Genomic DNA, 21,627 nt, shown 5'->3' with positions numbered 1-21,627 from the left:
CCCGGGCTGCTTTGCAGGAAGGGTCACGTATTTTCTATCTTTCAGATCCACTCTGCCTTTGGTATTAGACAGTTGTCAGGCTTTAATGGGCTCTTGCAAACATCTGGAATATTTTGATTTATTTGGTCACTGGGCAGACCTCCAGCCTGCCGTCTTGACTGCGGTGTTCGTATTTTAATAGGAGTTTTAAGAAGGCTTAGTTAGGGGTATTTAAGGTAGTCCCTGAGTTTTCATGCAGACTTTCCAGCTCCGACCGAAAACACATCACCGAGGAGATGCGGCGGAAGGTTTTTAAGCAGGAGAGGGATCCTATAAACGTGCTACTGTCACTGCTTTCCCGAAGACCCTTTCAGAAGAGCGAAGCTCCTCTCGCACGGCCACGGCTCCTGTCGTATCCCGGTGTCTGCGCTCCTTAACTCCGTGTCCAGCCGCGCTGCGCAAGGCAGGGATGCAGGCAGCGCTCCGCGGCAGGAGCAGGGCGTTGGGAAAAGGATGAATCCTGCTGGCCCCATGGCGCTCCCCAGCCCTTAATTCGCGAGGCCAGCGTGTCCCTCCGAGCCCCGGCACTGGGATGTGCTGCAGAGAGGCGGCGTTCGGCTGCTCCGAGCTCCGGGCAGCCTGAGACGCCTCCGGACTCCGGGCTGCGCTCTCCAGAGCCAAGGGGAAAGGAGACAAATGTCGCTCATTCAAGGTGAAGGGCAGCGCTGGCATGATGGAAAAGCAGCCTGTGCTCTCTGCCAAAGACTGGAGACCTTCCTGAAGATTCACTGCTCTTCAGTTTTTTTTTATGCTCTTATTTTAGAGCTTATGGAAAGAAGAGCCTGATAATCAAGAGAGAGATTCTGCCAATATATCCAGGTATCCTGAGCTGCTCTGCCCCTGCTCTTCCTCACTTTTCTCTCGCTGTGCTGCCAACACAGGCTGAGCAGGGATGGATAGCTCTGCTGCCTGGTGCAGTGCAGGCATGCAGGCATCTGCTGCTGCAATATTGACCAGGTTAGCTTTCCTCAGCTAGAGACTGCACTGTGAATTACCTCCAGGTCTCTGGAGGTGCAAGCCCAGTGTGCAAAGCACTCTGCCTGCTGCTGGCTTAACCCTGTCAGTTTGGACCCCAGCCCCTGAGGAGGATGATGCACTTTTCCTCCACACCATCCCAAAAGGAGCTGAAGAACTTCAGAAATGAAAATCTGCTTTGAAGGTGTCACAATGGCCACCCCACTTCTCTGGGAGACAGTTTGGTAACTGAAAACCAAACTGGGGAGCAGAGCCAAGCTCCCCAGCCATAGCCTGGAAGAGACTAAAGCAAGGAGGAAGATTTTAGAAGGCCCCTCAGAGCCCGGCAAATCAGTCGTTCAGCTGGAGGTTTTGTCAAGTCTCCTCTGTTGGTGTGAGGCCCTACAGAGCCAACAAGCTGCAAGCAGCTGCCCTCCTTCCTCTCCTGCTTGTCCCCACGGAGCAGGTGGAGGGGAGCACACTGTGAGGAAGGGAAGCTCAAGCTTGAGCTGCTCTGCTCAGCGTGCCCACACCCACACACCTCTCCAGCAGCAAGCCCCGAGAGGAGGTGGTGTGATCTTGGCACGTTGCATGGATCCACGCAGAAGGATGGGAACACCAGGGTGAATATCAAGGCTTGAGAATATATCAAGGTTGAGTAAAGGCTTGCCTGGGTGATGAAATGCTCGTGAAGTGGCACATTGATGAAGGAGGAAAGATGCAAAAAGCAGCCCATCATAACTTCACCGGCTTGTGCTTCCAGGCATCCCCTGAAATGCTAATTAAAACGAGTGGAGGGAGAGGAGCCTGCTAACAGGATCACAGCCTTGCTTGGATTGAGTAAAAAATGTGTAGTAGGCATCCGTGTTTTCCTCTACATGTGTCTTCCAAGCTGAGTTGACTGAAAATCGCAGTTTTGTGAAACCCACACAGAGTAGGATGCAAACGCAGACTAGATAGAGAGGCGAGGTCTAGGCATGAAGCTGGAAGAGAAAAAGCCGCTAGTCTTCCGCAAATAAATAAATAAATAACTGCCCGAAATGAGGGCTAATTAACTTGCAATAAACCAACTTAACCACTTAGGGGCAGCGTTAACACAGAGTTAACATGCAAAACAAACCTGTACTTTCTCACCTGGTTAATTTAATATGCGCCGTGAATATTCATAGTGTATGAAATCCTGATACATCAACACACCAAACGATGCAGTCTGTCAAACCCGGGAACGCGTGGCAAGAGGAGCAGCTCAGTGGCGGCTCGCACGGCTCTGACTTTGATCAGTTACTGTTTCTAAACACATTCATAGAGGAGGTAGGACTGCTGCTTTCCCTCTGTCAGGGTCACAGAGTGTGTTCTACACAAAGATTAAAACCTAAAAAAAAAAAAAAAAAAAAGGAGATAGAAAAGAGCTTCGCTTAAAATAAACATAAAGAAAATGAAACAGAAAAAAGGTGTCTTTGAGAAATGCTGCTCTTGCATGCAGGAGCTGAACTCCCCATTTTATCTCTGTGGCCACATTCAGAATCACTTTGCTCTCAGACAATACGTTTCTTTCTCTACATTGCATGCAAACAAGTCCTGGTTTCTTGGATTCCTCTGAAACATTTCCTTGCATAAAAAGGAGCCCAGACCTGTTTCAGGTATGTTTACACTTCCATATCAGAACACGTAAATAAAGAAAAGGTGCTTTTTTTTTTTTTCTTTTTAGTATGACTTGACTAACTTGAGTTAGCTCCGTCATAAAAAACTCACAGTTACATGTTTATATTATCTATCTATCTATCTATCTAGTTTTCTATTTATCTATTTATTTATTTATCTATTTATTTTTAAAGGGGCTAGCAGCTTGAATTCAGACTCAGGTAAACCTCATCTTATCTCAGTATCCTTCCAACCTGAGGTATTAAAACCACAACTTTTCCTCTCCTCTTCCTGTCCCCCCTCTCCTTTCCCCTTCCCTTTATGCACTGTCATGTTTACAAGCCCAGCCATGGCTTGCCCGTGTCCCAGCCTCACCTTTACAGCCACCAGGTGCTCGGGCTGCTCGGGCTGGGCTCACACGGTGTGCCTGGGGCTGTTCCCACCTGGCAGTGAATGCCAGGTCCGTGCACCACCAGAGCACTCAGCAGGAAGAGCAGCCCCAGATGAGGTGCTCACATTTCTGCTGAATTAGCCAGAGTGCACGACAGGGAGCACATGCCAGCTTTATGCTCTGTGCTGGCCGAGGGAGGACAGACAATACCTGATCTGGCATCAAGTGAGCTTGGTGTGGAGACGAGATATTGAACATGGCATAAAGTTAAAGCAGGATGGGTAAACAATATCCGATCTGGCAGAAGAAGCTGCTGGTACAAAGTTGGCCTGTCAGAACCATTAAAATAAATTCAAAGCAGTGGAGTGAGTGCCACATAGCCAAAGTGTTTTTGCTGCAGTGTCAGGGGGCCCAGAGACAGATTCCCTGTGCTGTCAAACTCTTGCACTTGGGAAAGGGGTGGGAAATGTGTGCCCACCCTTGCTAGCATGCCTGTCTGAGGAACAGCACTGGGGTAGGTAAGGAGGCAAAGGGCCAGGGATGATCCTTCAACCCTGATGGATGCAGATACAAACCTTGTTTAGCATTGCCCAGGTCCCAGCAGCTGTTTGACAGTGGATCCTGGTGAGCCAAAGGGCTTCCCCTGATGCAGGGAGGCTGAAACAAAGATGTGCAGCACTGCTGCCAGCACTGCCTCTGCAGAGGAGGGTGGATCAGGCTCCAAAGCCATCACCCTGCCAAAAACATCAAACTGACTGGAATAAAGTCCCACAAGGAGAGGAAGCAAGCGAGCTGTCAGAAGTGAGAGAAACAACAAGCCCACTGTACAGGATCATCCACAGACCACCCTTCTCCACTGAAGTGATATTTCTCCTTTCACCTGTCTCAAGTGGATGAAAAAGTCAATGTTTAGGCACTTGCTTCCTTTGCTTATACAATCTGAGTGTTGGCCCTGTCTTTTCTTCCAGGATGGCCAGCGCTGCCCTGGGAGATGCAATCCCACAGCTCCTAGGAAATGGAAGGAGAATGACGGGGCTGAGTCGTCATGCATTATGCTGAATATTTACCCTCATGCATGCTATTTTATTTTAAATCTAGCGTGTAATATGCTTTGCATCTAGCGTGTTGCTCTTGTGTGTTTTTCCCTTGCCCTGCCTGTCTCTTGCTGGCAGCTGCCATCGTGAAACAAAAGGCAGCTGCCAGTTTGAGTGAACATCTCTCTTTCTCACTCACTCTTTTGCCTCTTGCTCTTGGAGCTGATGCAAAACCACTTCACAGACTGGGTGGCAGGCACTGATGCAAGGGGGGTTTGCTGCCCTTGGGATGCTTGAGCATGCAGTGCCTCTGAGACTCGCTGCCAGAGCTCAAAGCCGTGTTCAAGCTCTTGAACCTGGCTCAGCAGTAGCCAAGAGACAAGCAGCTGTAGCTCTGCCAGCACACCAGCTCAAGCTATCTCCGTTGCAGCAATTGCCCATTTCACAGGATTTGATTATGCTGCTTTTGGCAAAGGTGATGGTTTATTAAATACCACTTTAGTCTTCTGCTCCAAGATGTGTAATCAAACGCAGGGATCTCTTGCTCCAAACCGGTGGTACTCCTATATCATTTGAAAAAAAAAGCCCAAAAGAAGCAAGATTGAACTGAAATGGCATTTGGAAGAAGAAATTTTCCTGTGTCAAATTAAAGTAACATGGGGAGAAAGCAGGATGAGATGCCAGGACCCAGACCCTCAGGCCAGCTGTGGGCCTTGGATGCTGCAGTCCTTTGGCCAGTGATGCTGTGCAGAGTGAAAAGATGCTGCGTGTGAGAGTGCCTCCAAAACTCAAGCAGGATCCTTATCCCTCGGCTCCACTTGTGAATCTATAACTCCATGTTCTAGGAGGCTCTGGAGACCATCAGAGGGGCCAGTCCAGCTGTTTTTTCCAGAGCTGGAAAGTATGGAAGAGATGTTTTTGCTTTTCTTAGGGAGCCTTTCCCCTGAGCTATAATGAGAACATGCTTTGGGAAAACAAGTTGAACTCTTGACTGCTGTAAATAGCCATGGGCTGGGTCATGCCTCTGGGAAGGGACTGTGTCCTGCTGGGAGAGGAGCAGGGATTAACTGAAGTTTGCTGCAGCTGTGGTCACTGGCATGTCCTCTGTATTTTATCTCTCTGGGCAGTGGTGAGGGGTCTGGGGGAGAGGGTGAGGTACAACAGGCAGGGAGTTTGTAAGAAATCAAGCAGGACTCCAAATGATAGCATAAAATGAAAAAGCCAAGTAAATGCAAACCTCAGTTCCAATCAGGAAAGTTAGGAAATGAGATCTGAAACACCCTCCTGGGAGTCTGGTGTGTGCTGAAGAAGCATACTGAAATAAATTCTCATGCAAGCTGTATCACTCTGATTGTCAGAGAAACTGAGCCCTCACTCCTTTCCTTTGTGACAGTTTTCTTTCAGACAGCTCCTTTTTTTTTTTTTTTCGTAGCTTTTTCTTTCTCTTTTGTTTTTTTTTTTTTTTTTTTCCATAATAGGAATGGGTATTCTCACGTCACTCTTTGTAAGCCCTTTTGTGGAAATTATGGCAATATGGACTTGTTCATAGGGACGGTTTGGAAAGATCCTGGTTTGTCTGATTTGCCTGACATTGTTTTCCTAAAGCACAGAAAAAGAAGCTGCAGAGGACAGGTCTGGAGTCCTTGAGGAGCTGTCAGGGCAGGTGAGAATTCACAAGTGCAGGTGAGAAGATTGTGATTTTTGTAAATGAAGAGTAAGCTATACTTCCCAAATGAAGATGATTTCCTCTAGATTAAGTAGGATTGCAAATAAACAAAGAATAAAAGTTTATGTCCGAGGAAAAGAGGGCATCTGGCACTGCTTTGTGTGCTGACTTGCCTCAGACTGCAGGAAAACAGGAAACACTTCCACCTGAGACTTGTAATGCCCCTCACCCGAGCTCCTGGATGAGTCTAGAGGTTTTCTCTGCTTCCAAAACTACATAGAAAGTAGAGTTTATGGAAATATTTCCAGTTTGATTTATATGAGACACCCTCTAGTAAGTGGATTGTGAAGAAGCAGCAGCATAAATGAACAGCTGGATGCCTTCAGGCTCCACTGTGGCTCCGTGATCTTGTGCTCTGATATGCCACAGTTGTGCTGTGAGAGCATCAGAGCCCACTGCCAGGAGCTCTAGGGCTGTGACAGGACATGGGGCAGTGGCTGCCCTGATCCATTCATCAGTTGTAGCACAGGTGAAACATGGTCCTGCTCTGAAAACTTTGTGTTTATTATAACTCCTGCAGCACTGATGAGTTAACACAGCTGGGATAGAAAGTGGATGAGACAAATCCTTTTCCTTTGCCACCATCTGCATTGGCAAGCCAGGACTGACAGCTGGGCCAAATCCTGCTCCTGACTGTCAATCCTTTGCCATTGCTCTGGGTTCTCCTCTCTGCAAGCTAAGGAGCTTTTCCTGATTTCCATTTAGGGAGCCCTGTTTAGCAGTGATCCCAGGTTCTTTCTACATTTCCCCCATGCTGCAGGGACAGGATTCTGCTGGAGGCTCCAGTTCCCCTGTCCCGGGCACAGCTTCCTTCTCCAGCTCAAACTACACTGCTGAAGGGTCTGTCCCTTTGCTTAAGTGATAATAACCCTTACAAAAGAATTCTAAACCATCTTCATAAAAGACAGAAAAACATGAGGAGTTCCTCTTTCTTTCCTCGAAGTTTTGCACCCAGATTTTCTGTAAGCCTGCCTTGGTCTATCTCATCTCCAGCCTCTGTTGAACCAGTGCTGCCCTGTTGATGCCTGGGGAGTTTTCTCATTCCCAAGGCAGCAGCAGGGAGGGAATGTGCTGTGCTCTGCTGTGGGTCTCTGTCTGGGACATCTCAGCTTTCTCCTCTGCCTCACTATCACTCTGGTTTCCTTTCCAAGACGCTCTGTCCCAGCTGCTCTACAAAAGGACCTCCCTGGCCCCTTCTTTCTTCTTGCCCCCTCTGCCTGCTAACCTGCTGCCTGTGCCTCCCTCCCCGGGCTGGGGTTTCACTGCTCTGTCCTCCCGGTGCCTGCTCTGTCACCTTGGGCACTGGCAAAGAGCAGCCACAGGCCCCTGAACAAAGCTGCTTCATTCTGTGGCAATCAGCTCAGGGCTGATCTCAGCCATCAGGATGATTTGAGGAATGATATAAAGGGTGGGAGACTTGTGGCCATGGTGCATTGGGGTGGACACAGATCCTGGAAGAATTTACCTTGCTCCTGCCTGGACCTCTGCACATCCTGGTGAGAGCCACTGCTGAAAAACAGAGAATCAAAGCCTCCTGCTCCTTCTCCTTCCTGCCTCCTTCTCCTTCTGACACTTCTTGCTCAGTGAGAAAGTAGCTTATATATGACTGACTGCCCCTATGAAAAGGAGAGAAAATCACTCACTGCACTCAGAAGGAGAGTCAGGAGTGACAATGAGGATGAATTGGACTTCCACCTCCTGAAACAGTTCCATAGTCTTTCCCTCACCAGGACATCAACTGAGAAAATGTATTTTTTCTTCTACAACCCTTTACTTGCCACTTCTTCAGCTGCAACTAAGGTATACCTGGCAACATAGAAACAGCCTTTGCTGAAACCCATCCTGAGGGATGTTTTCCAGTTGTCATTTGCCAAGCAAGGACATGAGGTTTCACTGCAGAGACACAAATCACCCTCCTGCCCCCACTCATGTTCCCAGGCTACTGGGATGATGCAGGTCCTTTGGGACCTGCTCATTGCTATGCCCTGAGCCCTGGAGGGATCAGCAGATCATGCTGCTCACATCCTGAGATGCTCTCTACCACCCAGACCCAAATATTCACTTTCTAGGGACTCAGCTCGGAGCTTAATATGAAGTTTTGAGGTCAGATCCTCCTGTAGGAGTCAGTCTGAAGTTTCCCTCATTTTTGCCTCGCAACTGTCACAAGAAGACCCCGAGGATCCCCACCTGGGTTGACTCTGGACAAGGGTTTCCTGGCCTGACTGAGGTGGATGCTTGCCAAGGGACTGTGTGCAGGTGTGTTGTGCTCACTGGACTGTGCTGTCATGGTACCAGCTGAAGCCTGCCTGTACGCATGTACACACCTGCCTCTCGGAGCACCTCACAATGGTCCATAAATCTCCCCACCTCTTGGCCAGAAGCCACTCACTTTGGAAAAGGACTATAAAAGAGCGACCCTCTGGAGAAGACCCTTGAGATCTCCCCACAGATGAAGACTCGTCTCTTGGCTGGCCCATGAGGACATCTGTTTTGTCTGTTGGTAGCTACTTCCCCATTCCCCTCTTTTTCTCTCTCTATACTCTGTTTCCTATATATCTCTCCCCTCTATTGCAACTGAGTTGTTGGCATTCAGTAAAAATGCATTGCTGTGAATAAACTGATTTGTCCCCTGCTGTTGCCTTTTTGCACCTCTGAGATCAAACGAACCATCACGACCCCCGCCCTGTGTTGGCAGATCGTGACACCTCCCTACCAGCAAAATCAGCTCTCCTATTGTACCCTTCTATGTTTTCAGCTTTTAACTAAAGCAAATAGGGGACAGACCTTAAATTCACTTCTGATCTCTGGGAGAAGGATTGGAGGTCGTTACAAGCTATGAATACCCCAAAACGTTGGAGAAGACAACAGAAAATGCCAATTACCTCAATACTGGAGAAGATCCAGACTGTCTGCATTCACAGTGGGACTGACAGCAGCCAAGCATGCAATCTGGGCAATGTCAAACTCTCCTGCCCACAGTAATGTCCCTTCCAGAGACTGGGGTGGGTGATGGCCTAGGTTGTGCACCTGGCTAAAGCCCAGGTACACAACGAGATGTAAAAACCTCACTAGAAAGCAAACAAGAGCAGACGCAGGGCAGGGCACTTGGGAGCCCGGAGTTATGGGGTCTGGGTCACACAGATAGGGCAGGTTCACTTCCAAAAGGTCCCAGAAGTGGGGGGCTTAGAGTTTACAGTGACAACAGGCTGCCACTCAGAAATGCTCTGCAGTGGGCTGGGAGGACACAGAGCTGGAGCAGAGCAACAGTGAAGAAACCAAGCCTCAGCCATCTGTAAATCTCATTAAACCATGGAAATCCCCTCTTTTTCTCCAGTAAAAGGCTCTCTTGTGTTGGGAAGAGGAAGGCTGAGCTGTTGATCTCAGTGTTGAGGCATCCCTTTTAAGATTCCCTATAACATCCCATTTCTCATCTCTACCCCCAGGCCGAGACCTGCCTGCCTCCTTGGAATGCATTGGCAAGGTTGAATTTCGAGAGCTCTCTTGTGGCTCTCACTTGCATGCCATCCCTCAAAAAGAAAGCAGGAACTGGGGGGATGTTGAGGGCTGGGATGCAAACAGCCTGGTGGGCAATGGGTGATCAAAGCTTGCTCTCCCTGGGCTGGGCTCCTGCTCTGGCCAAGTCAAGAGCCCTGCCTGGCACTGCCTGACCTCTCTGTGATTTCACCCTTGATACTCACCATCTGACCTCTGGATTTTTCTTTAAGAAGATGAGAGAGGACGGGGAGGGGAAAGAAACCCCCACAAAGCCTCCTATAAAAAGCCAAACTTCCCAAGCCAAAGCCAATAAAAAGCTTCCCAGCTGTTCCCATCCTCCGAGCCAGCTCGGGCTCTGCAGGCAACAAAACCCTGCCCACAAGAATGGCCATGGGACGGGGCAGGGACCCGAGGGGAGGGACCCCTGCGGGTGTCCCGTCTGGAATCTGGGGCCCAGGGAGGCGAGAGGTGCCTGACAGAGGCTGACTCAGCGGGAGACAGCGGTTTGTGTAACCTCCAGCAATCCATTATTACAAAGGGGCTTTCAGGAACTCCTCCGTGCCAGGCACAGCGAGGGTTATTGATTGAGGAGACAGTGCAAATGCACAGAGAGGCTCCATCCATTAGGGCCGCTGCTCTCCACCAATTAGAAAAAAATCATTACTCAGCAGCCATCAATGGGCTCTGCGCAGCGCTGGAGTGCATGCATTCAATCTATCTTCTCCCACCTCCCTGAAAACTTAATGACAACTATTAGAGCTCTGCTGAATGCCCGGTGTGTACAGAAGCAAAGATTCATTTGGTAATCTTAGTAATTACGACACCATAGGAGGACACATGCTAAATTCAAACAAGGGTGTGAGGGGGAGCCGAGGGGGGAAGAGCCTGAATTCCTGTGTTGTGAAAGCTCTTGTCTTGCTCAGCCTCCCATCCCTTCCCACTCACCTGCTGCCTTCCCTCTCCTTCTCCCACAGTCTCTTGGTGCGCTTTCTTGGCTCACTTTTCTTCTTTTTTTTGCCCCCTCCCCAAAAAGAAAGTATCATTTTGTGAAAGTAAATTGAAGTGGAGCAACTTGGGAAATGTTTGAGACCTCTGGATGAGGCATAAGCCTGGCAACACGGTTTGACAGCACTGCCCTAAGCGATGGAGGAGGCAAATTCCCATTTACAAAAGCCTGTGGAACTGTTCTGGAGCCCTGCTGGCATAACCCAGGCAGGGTGCAATTTATTTACTCTGCCACAGGCCTCTCCTTACCCCACCCCCGCCACCCAGCCTGTTCATTTACACACATCAGGACTGAGCTGAGTGAGACCCCATCTCCCCCCTTGCCAATGCATGTCACTCCGAGTTATGGGGAAAGCAAAGTCCCAGGAGGGAATTTTTTGGAAGAGCTCAAGGATGGATGTGACATGTCATTGAAGCTGAAAGGAGCAGTTACTTACAAGCAGTGGAGCTTTTCACAGGCCTGCTCTTCTGCAGTCTGGGCAGAGGTAAGTCATCATTACCTGGGGGGCACTGACGGTGCTCGTCAGCAGCCAGAGCCTGGCCACGCCGTCAGTCATGCTGCAGTTCAACACCTCACCTCCCAGCAGAGGAACATCTACCACACCACTGGCAGCCCTGCAGCTGGCAGATTTCATCAGGGAAAGGGACAGCTAAAAGAATAACATCCCTGTTTCCTCTTTAGTACCTTCTACAGGAGCTGATCCTGCTAGGGCCAGCTTGCACAGCATAGCCAGTCCCAAGGGGAGGATGAAGTGAAGGAGAAGACCTGCTCTCTGTGCCTGCTTCAGCTCAAGCTTGCAGGCTGATCTTGCAGGGCGTGGAGAAGCTGGGTCACCACATCTGTAGCCACCCTCGACTTGTCTGGGCTCAAGACATTAGCCCAGAGCATCACAGCTACAGGAAGTCTTGATAGCAATAAGGAGTGCTTAATTTTCAGCTGGACTTAAAACCACAGCAGCACAAGGCTTCTTTGAACTTTGCTTGTACTCCTTAATCTTCTTCACATGGATTCATTATAGGAAGAATGCAGAAGTTCCTACAACACCCAGCAGATGGAAAAATATGTCAAAGGCAAAATGGCACAGGCAATCATAGCAAAATCAGAAAAAAGGGAAGTAAATCCCAAAGACTCTACTCAATTTTTATTTTGGTTTTACTCAGGGGAGGTATTTTTGAGTTCAGCAAGATTTATTAAGCACAAAGTGAAGACCTCAGACTTCAGTGGGCTGTTAAGGAAAATGTAACCTCAAAACTTTCTCAGAAATAAAAATAGAAGGTATTAAAGTATTCAGTGAACAACCTTTCTCCTCTGTTTATGAAGTATGAGAAAGGCACTAAGGGAGAGGTTTGCCATGCTACACAACTTAGGACAGGCACAGAGAGCCCTTTTGTTGCTGAAGGCCAAACAGGCCTTCAAAAACCTTGGATAAGTAATGTATTAACATCTTCCTTAATGTTATCCAGCAACAATCATGAAAAAACAAAAGTGGCTACAAGCCACTTGCAAAATGATATTGCAGCCTGTGTCTGCCCCTTGTGTTCCCTCTCACGGAGGGCTGGGATCACATGGCAGGATGTACCCTTGTAAAGTCAGCAGACGTGACTCTGCCCTGATGAACCTCTTACATCTGCAGCTAAGTGGCTTTTAATGTTAAAGTTTATTAAATAAAGAATGAATTCTCAGCCAAGCAAAAGGGCACATCTTGGTAAAAATGCAATGGCAAGATCAGCATGTGCAAGGCACCAGGAGGGAGATGGACTTCATCACAAAACCCTCCAATGCCTTCTCGTGTTCCTTCCCCTGCTGCACTGCCAAACCTCCCTTCCTGTGCTTTGTCTGGGGAGAGCCCCTGCGGCAGGGACGCTGGGAAAAGAGAGACCACAGCAACCAGATCAAAAGACAGGTGTCTCCATGATTCCTTCCCAGCCATCGCTGACCTTGAGGCATGCAGTGTGAATCAGAGCCAGGAAGGGCAATGTGTGAGAGTCCATCTGATCTCCTGCTCATGGGGAAGGTGCTGGCAGCCACCACAGGGCTGTGGATCCGGCCATCTGCTGCAGACATGGGGGAGCTGAGGGGAAGCCCAGCTGGCAAACAGGCTGGTGCCTGGCTGGCCCCTGGAAGAGTGAGGAAGGTCTGCAGGTTCAGCACAGATGGTCCCAGGAGAACAAGGAATTGCTCAGACGTGGAGTTTTTTCTGTGCCTCTGGGACATGATGGAGACTAAGCTCACAGGTGAGCCAGGTGAGATGTTTTGCTGCTCAGGTAGAATGTTATGTTAGAGGTCTAAACACCAGCTTGGCCCTTCTCCTTATTTCCAAAAGCCAGGGAATTTCTTTCCCTGCTTAACAAGGAGCAGGCAAAGCTGGGCTCTCTGGTATGTACAGCTTTACTTATCTGAAAAGCCTTGACCACTCGTCTTTTGTATTCTTTGAGAGGGAGAGGGCGAAAGAGCAGGTACTGAAGCAATAGCACTGGACATTTACTAAAAATTACAGACTCTGGAGGATGAAGAAGGGTATATCAGATCCTTTGACCAGGGCACACTTGCTATGTTTCTCTGACATTGGTGCTTGGGGAATGGTGTAGAGGATGAGCACCTAGAAATACATTTGCTGAGCTATTTGCTGAAACTACAGAGTCACCTGGGCACCATCACCAGAAGGAAAGGCATGAGCTCCTTTGCCAAGAAACTATTGATAATGCCCTTGAAGAGAAATCTTAAAGCCCTAGGCCCATTTGCTGAGCCTCCTTCTCCACATTAAGAGTGATTATAGTATTTAAGGAGTAAGAACAGTAAGATTCAGGGTCATAGTTTAAGAAACTCCAACTCAATAATGACACAAAGCCAAAGATGGAAAAGAGGCACCCATATTACAGCAAATACTCAAAACATGGCAATTTCACAAGCTTTCAATGATTAAGACTATTTTTTTCTCCTGACTCTCTAAACAGAAAATGGCTCCACCATACATCAGCAGAGTGAAAATGCTGCCGAGATGTTCCTCAGTGTGCACCTGGGGATAGTGGGCAATTTAATCTCCAAAGTTTTAATTCATACTAAATGACAGATGCACGTCCTGAATGTCTTCTAATGAGATGACATTTGCCCAGATTCTCTTCCTGTAATTCTATAGCTGTTCAAAGAAACTGGAACAACAAATCTACCCAGGGGCTACCTGCAGATATGAGACAGTGTTTTGAAACTGTACAGCGCCCTTTGTTGTTTTGCAGGATACTCTGGATGATGCATTTTTGGTGTATTTATTTACATTTGGAATAAAGTCCTCTTGATGGTCCTGTCCTATGCCACTTAGAAATACTTCAATTGGTGCCTCTTGTGGCTTCTTTTCAGACTTCTCTTGCCTTTCATTTTAGACTAAAAAAATATTTATGGATTCTTAGATATTTCTTGGTAATTAAACTGCTCCTTCTGGATCCCTGAAACATTTTTGTCAGAGAAAATATTTCTGCTATGGCAGACCAGACTGTAGCCTTGTTTTGGTGGGATCATTGCTTAGGTGTCTTCCCCTCAACCCTTTCACTATTTGCAAGCTCTCTTTTAGCTGCAATATCTTTCCCTTTCTCCTAGAAAAGCATGTCCTCTTTTCTATAATTTCCTTTTGCCACCTACAGATCATTTTCCAATCTGTCAGCCATTTACAACTCCCTCTCATCTCATGCTTTCTCTCATCCCACTGCACTGTGCTTTTGTCAGTCATTCCTTGTCTTCCCTAGCTCTTCTGTTTCTGTATCTTCTGCTTCCCTCCTTCGCCATGGTGGCATCCCTCTTGTAACAGATGTCCCTCTGCCTCCTCCTGTCCCCTCTGCACTGTCACTATGTCCCAGAACTACCTGACTTGCTACTCTGTGTAGGTCTTCTCATCTTCTTATCTTCCCCTGGGCCTCATCAGAACAATACCCTAAATGTCTGTTCTTCCTTTGGCTCAAAGGCAAAGCCACCCCAGAATCCCCCACTCCTCTCCTTGTGTGAGCTGCTTGGGGAAGGAGCTGCAGGCTCAGGGGCAGGATGCAGCCCCATCCCTTCTCAGCACAAGGAAGGGCCTTCCTGGCCTTGGACCCTAAGGAGAAGAGGAGGAATGAAAGACAAGCTGGCTCTTTTCAGGCTTGTCCCCTCTGCCTAGTTATTGTTCCTCGGGTCTCCCAGCCTACCCTGCAGATACCAGGTGTCATTTACCTCAGATCATTTGGAAGATCAGCATAAACCAATGGCTCTAATCCCTATTTACTTTGGGGAGATTGTTGCTTCTATGTCAGACCTGAAGCAGTGCTTGCATTCCCTAAAGCTGGGTTGTTTTCCTTGGATATGATATTTTGTTTAATGAAAGGTGCTACCTGTGCCTACATCTCTTTGACCCTTTTTAGCAAAGACTGAGGTACAATTTCCCTGGCTTCCTCCCTGAAATACATTTGTTTTTTCTCCTCTCTTCCACTAAAAGAGAGTCTTCTCAAACAGGACAGGCTTCAAGACATCTTTCTGGAAGGAACATCCCTGTTCTGTCTCTCCTGCTGGTGAAATTCCTGTTACTGGAAGGGTCCCTACCACACTGTCATGAACAGTAACAGGTCACACATCAGCTGTCTAGAAAACCAGGCAGAGAGTCTCCTTCTAGCTGAGATATGAGTACTATCTGCTGCCAAAGTAGGAGAATACTTCCAAAGGAGTTGACTGGAAAACATTACTACCAAAATCATCCCAATGCTCCCATGGGTTTGAAGTAGTGATGGTCAATGACCATGACTAATTACACCATGGCAGGATTACAATCTGAAAATTATGCCCTGCTCAATGCTACCAGAATTATTGGGTGCTGAGGCCACAAAGTCCACAAGACTCATTTTGTGTTCTGCTTTGTGTCTCTCCTCTACCGACTCTGCTTGCCTCTGTCTCCAGCAACAGGGAATCCTTATCTGCACGGAGACTGGCCTCTGCTGCTCCTCTTTTTCCCCCACAAAGTTGGAGATGGGCAGAACCCATGGGCAGGCAGGAGACCAAGGGGAGAGGGGTGAGGGAGAGGATTACCCCGAGGAAGGGAGTTGCCAGTGTCTGAGGGCTGGGGTGTGAGGAAAGGAGAGTCTGCACCAAGCCTCCAGTGCCACGCACTCCACAGGTTTTGCCAGGTGATGCAGTCTCTCAGGAAGGGTTTCACTGCCCCTGTAAAGTGAACTAACTAAGCAGTAGGAACTAGGGAGGCATAAAAAGTGAGGCTTGCCTTCACCTGAACCTTCCCAGCTTAAACCTTTGTCCCAGAGGCTCAGCAAAAGCGTAATACTTGATGATGCTCTGGCCCTTCTCTTGGTATCGGTGTCATGAAAGATTCAAATGGTATTGTCCACCTACAAAGCTTTTGCAGAATGAATCAGTTTTCCTATGTGCCTGACTTGACACACATTCCCTGACCACTTGGAGGTCACAAATTTAATTAAACCTTAGTGAATAGTAGCAGACCTCACAGAAATAAAGGCCTTAATCCAATCAAGCCACATTTGTACTCCCTGTACGGCATCAAGCACGACCAAAGCAGAAGGGACAGAGCGTGGCGAGCTAGAAGGGCCCCAAGAAGTTCCTCTGTACAGCGCCATTTATGGATGATAATGTGATTGTGACACTTGCAGACAATACCAGCAATTTCTCAAACGGGAGGTCCAAGGCTTGGTATTATCACGCTCAGCTAGTGCCAGAAACATGGGAAAGATCACAGCTAGTTCTGGGAGTAAAATGCCTATGGCTCACAGGAGAGCTATCATTTGTCAAGTGGAGATCAACTTTAACAGCAGCTGGTACAAATCTCTCACCAAAGTCACAGTGTTGTTTGTATCGGTCACTTTCGGGGGAAAGTCATCTACTCTTTTCTCTTAAAAAAAAAATAGGGTAAAGCAGAAGCAGCTCGTTGTCCTAGGAAGTGCTTTTAATCTGCCTGTGCAGTAGTAATTAATTTTGCATAATGTCTCATGCTGCATTCCACCCTGGAGGAGGCAATGCTTGATGTGTGGGCCAGGTGATTCACTGGTGATCAGAAGAGCCAGCTGTAATTTTTTTTTGGAGCTGACAGAAAAGTCTACAGAAATTTTAGGAGGAGGAAAATGTGACAATGTCATCATAAGTTGCTCATCTTCAACATATGCATCAGTCAACATTTGCAGAGTGCTGAAATTCTAGCAAGGAACGGGCAATTCCTTTGCTGAAGAATTCTCAGATTTCACCCCAAGTATAAGTTCCTACTATCCCTCTATAGTAAATGTCACTAATCAGATTAAGGAAGATGCCGTCTGTAAGTAGAATTGTAGGGGGCTTTGAGGCGTTTTCTGGGTGTTTCTAACTGTCAAAATATTAGTGAATTGTGCCTTAACAGTATACAGGTAAAAAACAAACTATAACAGGAGCAAGATAACAGGAGCTGGTTCCTGATAGCAGGTCCTGGTTAGGAGAAAAGGTATTCGAAATAGGTAGCAAGGCAGTGTTAAAGGATCTCATTGTTGGACACCTCAAGGGAAGGTAGGAACTAAGAGCTGTGTGCTTCACAGAAGCCTTCATCCATCCTACTCAGTAACCAGACTGGAAAATGGAATGGGAATTGCTCCTACTCCTTGTTACTCAGACTGCAATAGTAGATAGAGAGCATGCTGATCTTGCTGTTTAATGGTCTACAGAGAGTAAAAGATAGTGCTTGTCCAAAATGTTTGTAATAAAAAGCAATAATGACATTGAAGAAAAAGCACAACTTTTGCTTCATGTTTTTTTTTGTAGACAGAGTTGAATTTTTGCTGCACCTTTCCTTGTGCTGGTGGAGGAGGGGGGAACTTACGAAAATTGGTTTCATTGGAATCAGTCAGCTCAAAAGATGGGGCTTTAAAAAGGAGTGAGTGAGAGAAAACTGTAATGAAAACTGTAATGTTTTCCAAACCATTTCACCTGCCTGATGAGCAGCCTAGGACCAGCTGCAATGTGCATGGGATAGTGCCTGGCCATTCTTCCCCAGGAATCTGCTCAGGAGAAGTCTCCCGCCACAGGTCAGACTGAGCAGACTGCAGTCACACTCTGCTCTTGGAGCTGCTCTGAGCTCCCTGTGTATGCTAGAGTTCAATAGGTTTTGCCCCTGTGCTCATTCTGCTGATTAAAAGTAATCTTTTTTTTTTTAAGCCACCAGCATGTGAGCCACAAGAATTCATTCATTATTGCTCAGCCGTGCTGCGAGATGCTGTCTAGAAGTAATTAATTGGGCAATGCTTTGGAAATGTGGAGGAAAAATATTTTCAGGGGAAAAAATTAGTGCAGGAAGAGGGGGAGAGGCTTGCATTTTCCCTTTGAAGTGAGGATCTTTTGCTGAGAGGGAGGGAAGCACAGCCAGGGAAACAAGCCCACTTATAATTTTACAGTGCTATTCTCCACAGCTGTATGTATAAACTTCAGCCTGTTTTTTTCGCCTCGTTTTAAAAATTCCCCTAGGAGCTGGACTTTGTTAATGAGAATTTGTTGTGGGAAAATTTGTTTTTCAGGAGAGGGAAGCCTGCCCCTATTGCAAACCCTCCCCTCTAGTCCAGTGCATGGAAAGGGGCAGCCCTGGCTGTCCACGCCACCGAGCTGTCTGTGGCTCTTGGTATCATTTGCAGAACATCTGCTCCTTTCCAGCCAAACCTCAAATAATCCTGCAACTTTAACAGGAAACACAAGTTCATGCAAGGAAAAAAGGGTGGAGACCCAGCAGCTGTCAGGCAGGCCTATTTATATCCAGACTGCCAGTGCTGAGTGACGTCGGTAATTCCCTGGTGAGGGCTCTTGCCCAGCACAGCATCAGCTGAGCTGTTCTCTCTGGCCATGGGATTAAATGGCACTAAATCTGAATTAACTTTGGATGAAAATGCCCTTAAAAGCACGAAGTTTCCTGCTTTCTGCCCTGACTTGAGCCTGAGGAGTCTGGGTTCTACCAGCTTGCCCTGAGAAGGTGACTCTGAGCAGGTTGTTTTGCAGCCACCCATTTTCACAGGGGTCCTGTGGATTGGTGATCCACCAGCACTCTAAAACGAAGTTTAGTTTTTAGAGTGAACTGGGGACTCAGACAGAAGAGGGGGAGCCAGTGGAAAAGGGAGGGATATACCAGGAACTATCAAGAGAGCTAAAAGAAGAAGGGGGCAACACTTTCCAGAGGCAGGGACTATATGTCAGTGCATGTGTGAAGTCTCCAGGCAAATCAGGCACTGTGGATTCAAGTGTAGAGACACTGGCATGGAGTACTTTGCATGCCTTTAGTAGGTTTTGAACTTGGGATCACATAAGCAATTGACTTTCTGTTTTGCATCAGGGAATTTTGCAAATCCAGAAAAGAAAATTGAGTGTACCTCTTCAAAGACCACCATCTCCTATGAGTTTTTGTCACACTCACCTGTCGGAAATGGCACATATCCAAAGGAGAGGACTGTAGAAATTGCTGGGAGAAGGAATTATGATAATATAAATAATAATTAGCAAAAATAAAATACTGCCACTCTCAGTGTCCACTCACTCGAGAGCCACCCAGGCTCTGACAGTTTCAAGAAAAGCAGCCTTGTCATCTCTGGCCTGAAAGAGGCATAAAAGTGGTCCCTCTGCTTCCCAAGTCACCATATCCCACCATCAGCTCTCTGTGATGCCAGGCTCCCTGCAGGCTGTTACAGTAACAACTGTGGCACACCAGGAAAGCAGGGAATTTTAGGTTCGTGGGTGATCTGGAGTTCTTTTGGAAAAGCAGTGATTTGGCATTGAAGCAGAAAGAGGAGTTTATAAAAGAGTGGTGTTTATTTGTGCATCTGTGGCTTTAAAGGAGCATTGCGTTCCGGGTCGAAAGGGCTTGGCTGGGGCTGCGAGTTCAGCTTCGTTTCCAGCCTGTTCTGCGGGTTGCATTTAATTGCGCTGTTGCGCGATGTCTTCCTGCTATTTTAAGAAAGCGTGTGTACTCATCAACATTATCAGGGAAACACAGATTCCCAGAAGTACCCCTCGTGGCAGAGGAGCGGCCAAACCTCCCCAGATATGCCGAGCTGAGGCTGACCCGCCTCCCCCTCCCTGCACCCCCCGGCCCTCTGCCCTCCTTGTGCCCCCCATCAATAATCTGCCTGCTTTCGCCAGCAGTGACGCTTATCGGAAAGGGCAGCTCAGTGAACTGGCAGGGACATGATTCCAAGGTCATCCAGGGATCCCCAGCCACGGGCCAGCCCACCCTGAGCCTCCCGGCCAGCCCGGGGGCACAGGGCTGGGAATCAGCCCCACCGCCGCCCGGGGAGGGAGAAGAATAGGGTAAAGAGAGGGCAGGGAGAGAGAGAGAGCACAAAAGAGCTTGATGCACTTAAATAGCGCTTGGGATGCTTGTTGTGATGGGGCCGGGGCCCTTTTGGATGATGTTGCTGACACATTTAAACGAGCTGACGGCCCCGGTTCTAGAGGATTATGTTCAGTAGCGACTTGCTGTCCCTGCCAGTAGGCACAAACAAATAGCTTATTACATCGGGGCCAATGTTATCGAAATGGCTTTAAAAAAGCAGTCGGCTTTAGTCTCCCTCTGCTCATTAGAAACTGCGGTTAATCACTGCTGTGAAAAGGCTCACCACCAACTTGCTTACTGCTCCAGCCCTTCTTTTCTGCCCTTCTCACAAGTAAATCCCTTATTCAGCTGGTCCGTCCCCCTGCCATCAAGTAATTCCGTATGCCTGCCACCCACACTGCCTGGATTAACCTCAGGTGGTCACTACCTTGCACGGTTCTTCAAAAGCGCTGGCTCTGAGCAACCTCTTTTTTCTTTTTATTCCTAAGCCTGGGTTTTAAAATCCCTCTGTGTATCTTGAACCTGCAAGACTCTTTCCCCCCAGGCTCTGCTAGCAGTTTAATAGCCCCTTGTTTCTCTTAAATCCCTGCCTTACCAAGCTGTGTGAAGAACACCGATGGGGGGCAATGACTTCTGGCTCCCCAGCTGTGCCTGGCACCTTCTCCACTGGCTTCTGGCTCTGACAGCAAGGACTGCTTTCTCAAAATCCTTGGTTCATTGGGTGTGCTTGGTGCCACCTGCCTGAGCTTTCATGCCACCAGAGCCCAGATGTGCCTTGCACCTGCTGCTGGTCACCCCACAGCCACAGCCTTGTCCCAGTGTGGTAATGGAGGTCTCTCTGGATAGGAAAGTAGGTCTTTCTGATGTGTTAATTGGGCAGCTGCTGTGGCCACAGCTCCCAGTATGTAAATCTTTTGGGGGTTTCCAAATGTTTCATTCTTTTGTTGTCTAGTGCTTGGTGTCTAACTCTTGCTCTGCTGGAGGAGGCAATGGCTGGGAGTTGGGCTGTGAGGAAAGCAGGAGAGCTCAACATGTACTGTGGCTGGAAAGGCAGCTTAGGATTTTGAATGGAGGCTAAGGCAAGGGATGCTGGCTTCTATGTTAGAGCTGCCTGATGTCAAGTGATGGTACTGGCATCCAGTGTGGGGACATTCTGATAATCTCTCTGGTCCATCTGATTTGTTTATTAAAAGCACCAAGACAACAGCTAGAAAATGAAGAAACTAAAGCTCTGGCCCCAATGTGCTTCTAATGTAACCACAGCGGTTCCAAGCTCTGCCCAAACCAGAAAGACTTTCCCTCTGCAAGGTGTTGTAGGCAAATTTACAAGGAATCACTGCCCCCTGACAGTGTTTGGTGAAAGGGGCAGGGTGGGCTTCCACACCTCACAAGGCATCCACGGATACAGTGAAGCCTCTGATTGGATTTCCAGGAAACCCCAGGGTCTCACTCTCACTGATTACAGGAAAGAAAACTAGATCAGAGGGAAACATTAGAAACGCCTTTAAACAAAGAAACCCATGAGACTCCCACATGTACTGTAGAGGCAATAACGTTTCGAGGGAGTGTGGGAACTCTGTTTTGTACTGCGAAATCTCATCTACTGGGACATGATCTTTATCTGTGTCACTGTGAGCCTGCAAGACCTCCTGTGTGGAATGGAACAGCCTGCAAAGGCTTGGCTGCACATGGCAGTGTGACTTTCACTGAATCCCAGTGACAAGGAGGCAAGAAAGATGGTCCATTTCCCTTCCAGCCATCCCCTGGCTCAGTTATGATGTGTGCTGCTGCTTACCTACAAGATGATCAGCAGAGCTGCCAGCAAAATGTACCTGCTCTGTTCACAACTGCTCTTCACAACTGGTGCCTCTGGTTTGTGATGGTTTCCAGAATTTGTAGAGCTCTCTGATGTCCTCTGCTGAACCTTCAGATCCCATACAGGGAAATTCAGCCTTTGGCTCAGCTTCCTTTCAGGCAATGCATAAACTTGTGGCACTTGTGACAAGCCCAAGGAGGGAGGCATAA

General features: G+C 48.0%; 1 long non-coding RNA gene across 1 annotated transcript; it reads left to right on the top strand.

Annotated features, from left to right (window-relative positions):
• Nucleotides 1-209: 209 nt before the first annotated feature.
• Nucleotides 210-8,402, top strand: LOC148224969 (uncharacterized). Its single transcript, XR_015801831.1, has 2 exons — nt 210-2,633; nt 3,994-8,402. It is a non-coding gene; the product is annotated as an uncharacterized LOC148224969 (long non-coding RNA).
• The last annotated feature ends 13,225 nt before the right edge of the window (nt 8,403-21,627 follow it).

The sequence above is a fragment of the Sturnus vulgaris genome, chromosome 2 (genome assembly GCF_052056855.1).
Source record: "Sturnus vulgaris isolate bStuVul1 chromosome 2, bStuVul1.hap1, whole genome shotgun sequence".
Classification (NCBI taxonomy): domain Eukaryota; kingdom Metazoa; phylum Chordata; class Aves; order Passeriformes; family Sturnidae; genus Sturnus; species Sturnus vulgaris.
This window is presented reverse-complemented; position numbering and strand designations above follow the sequence as displayed.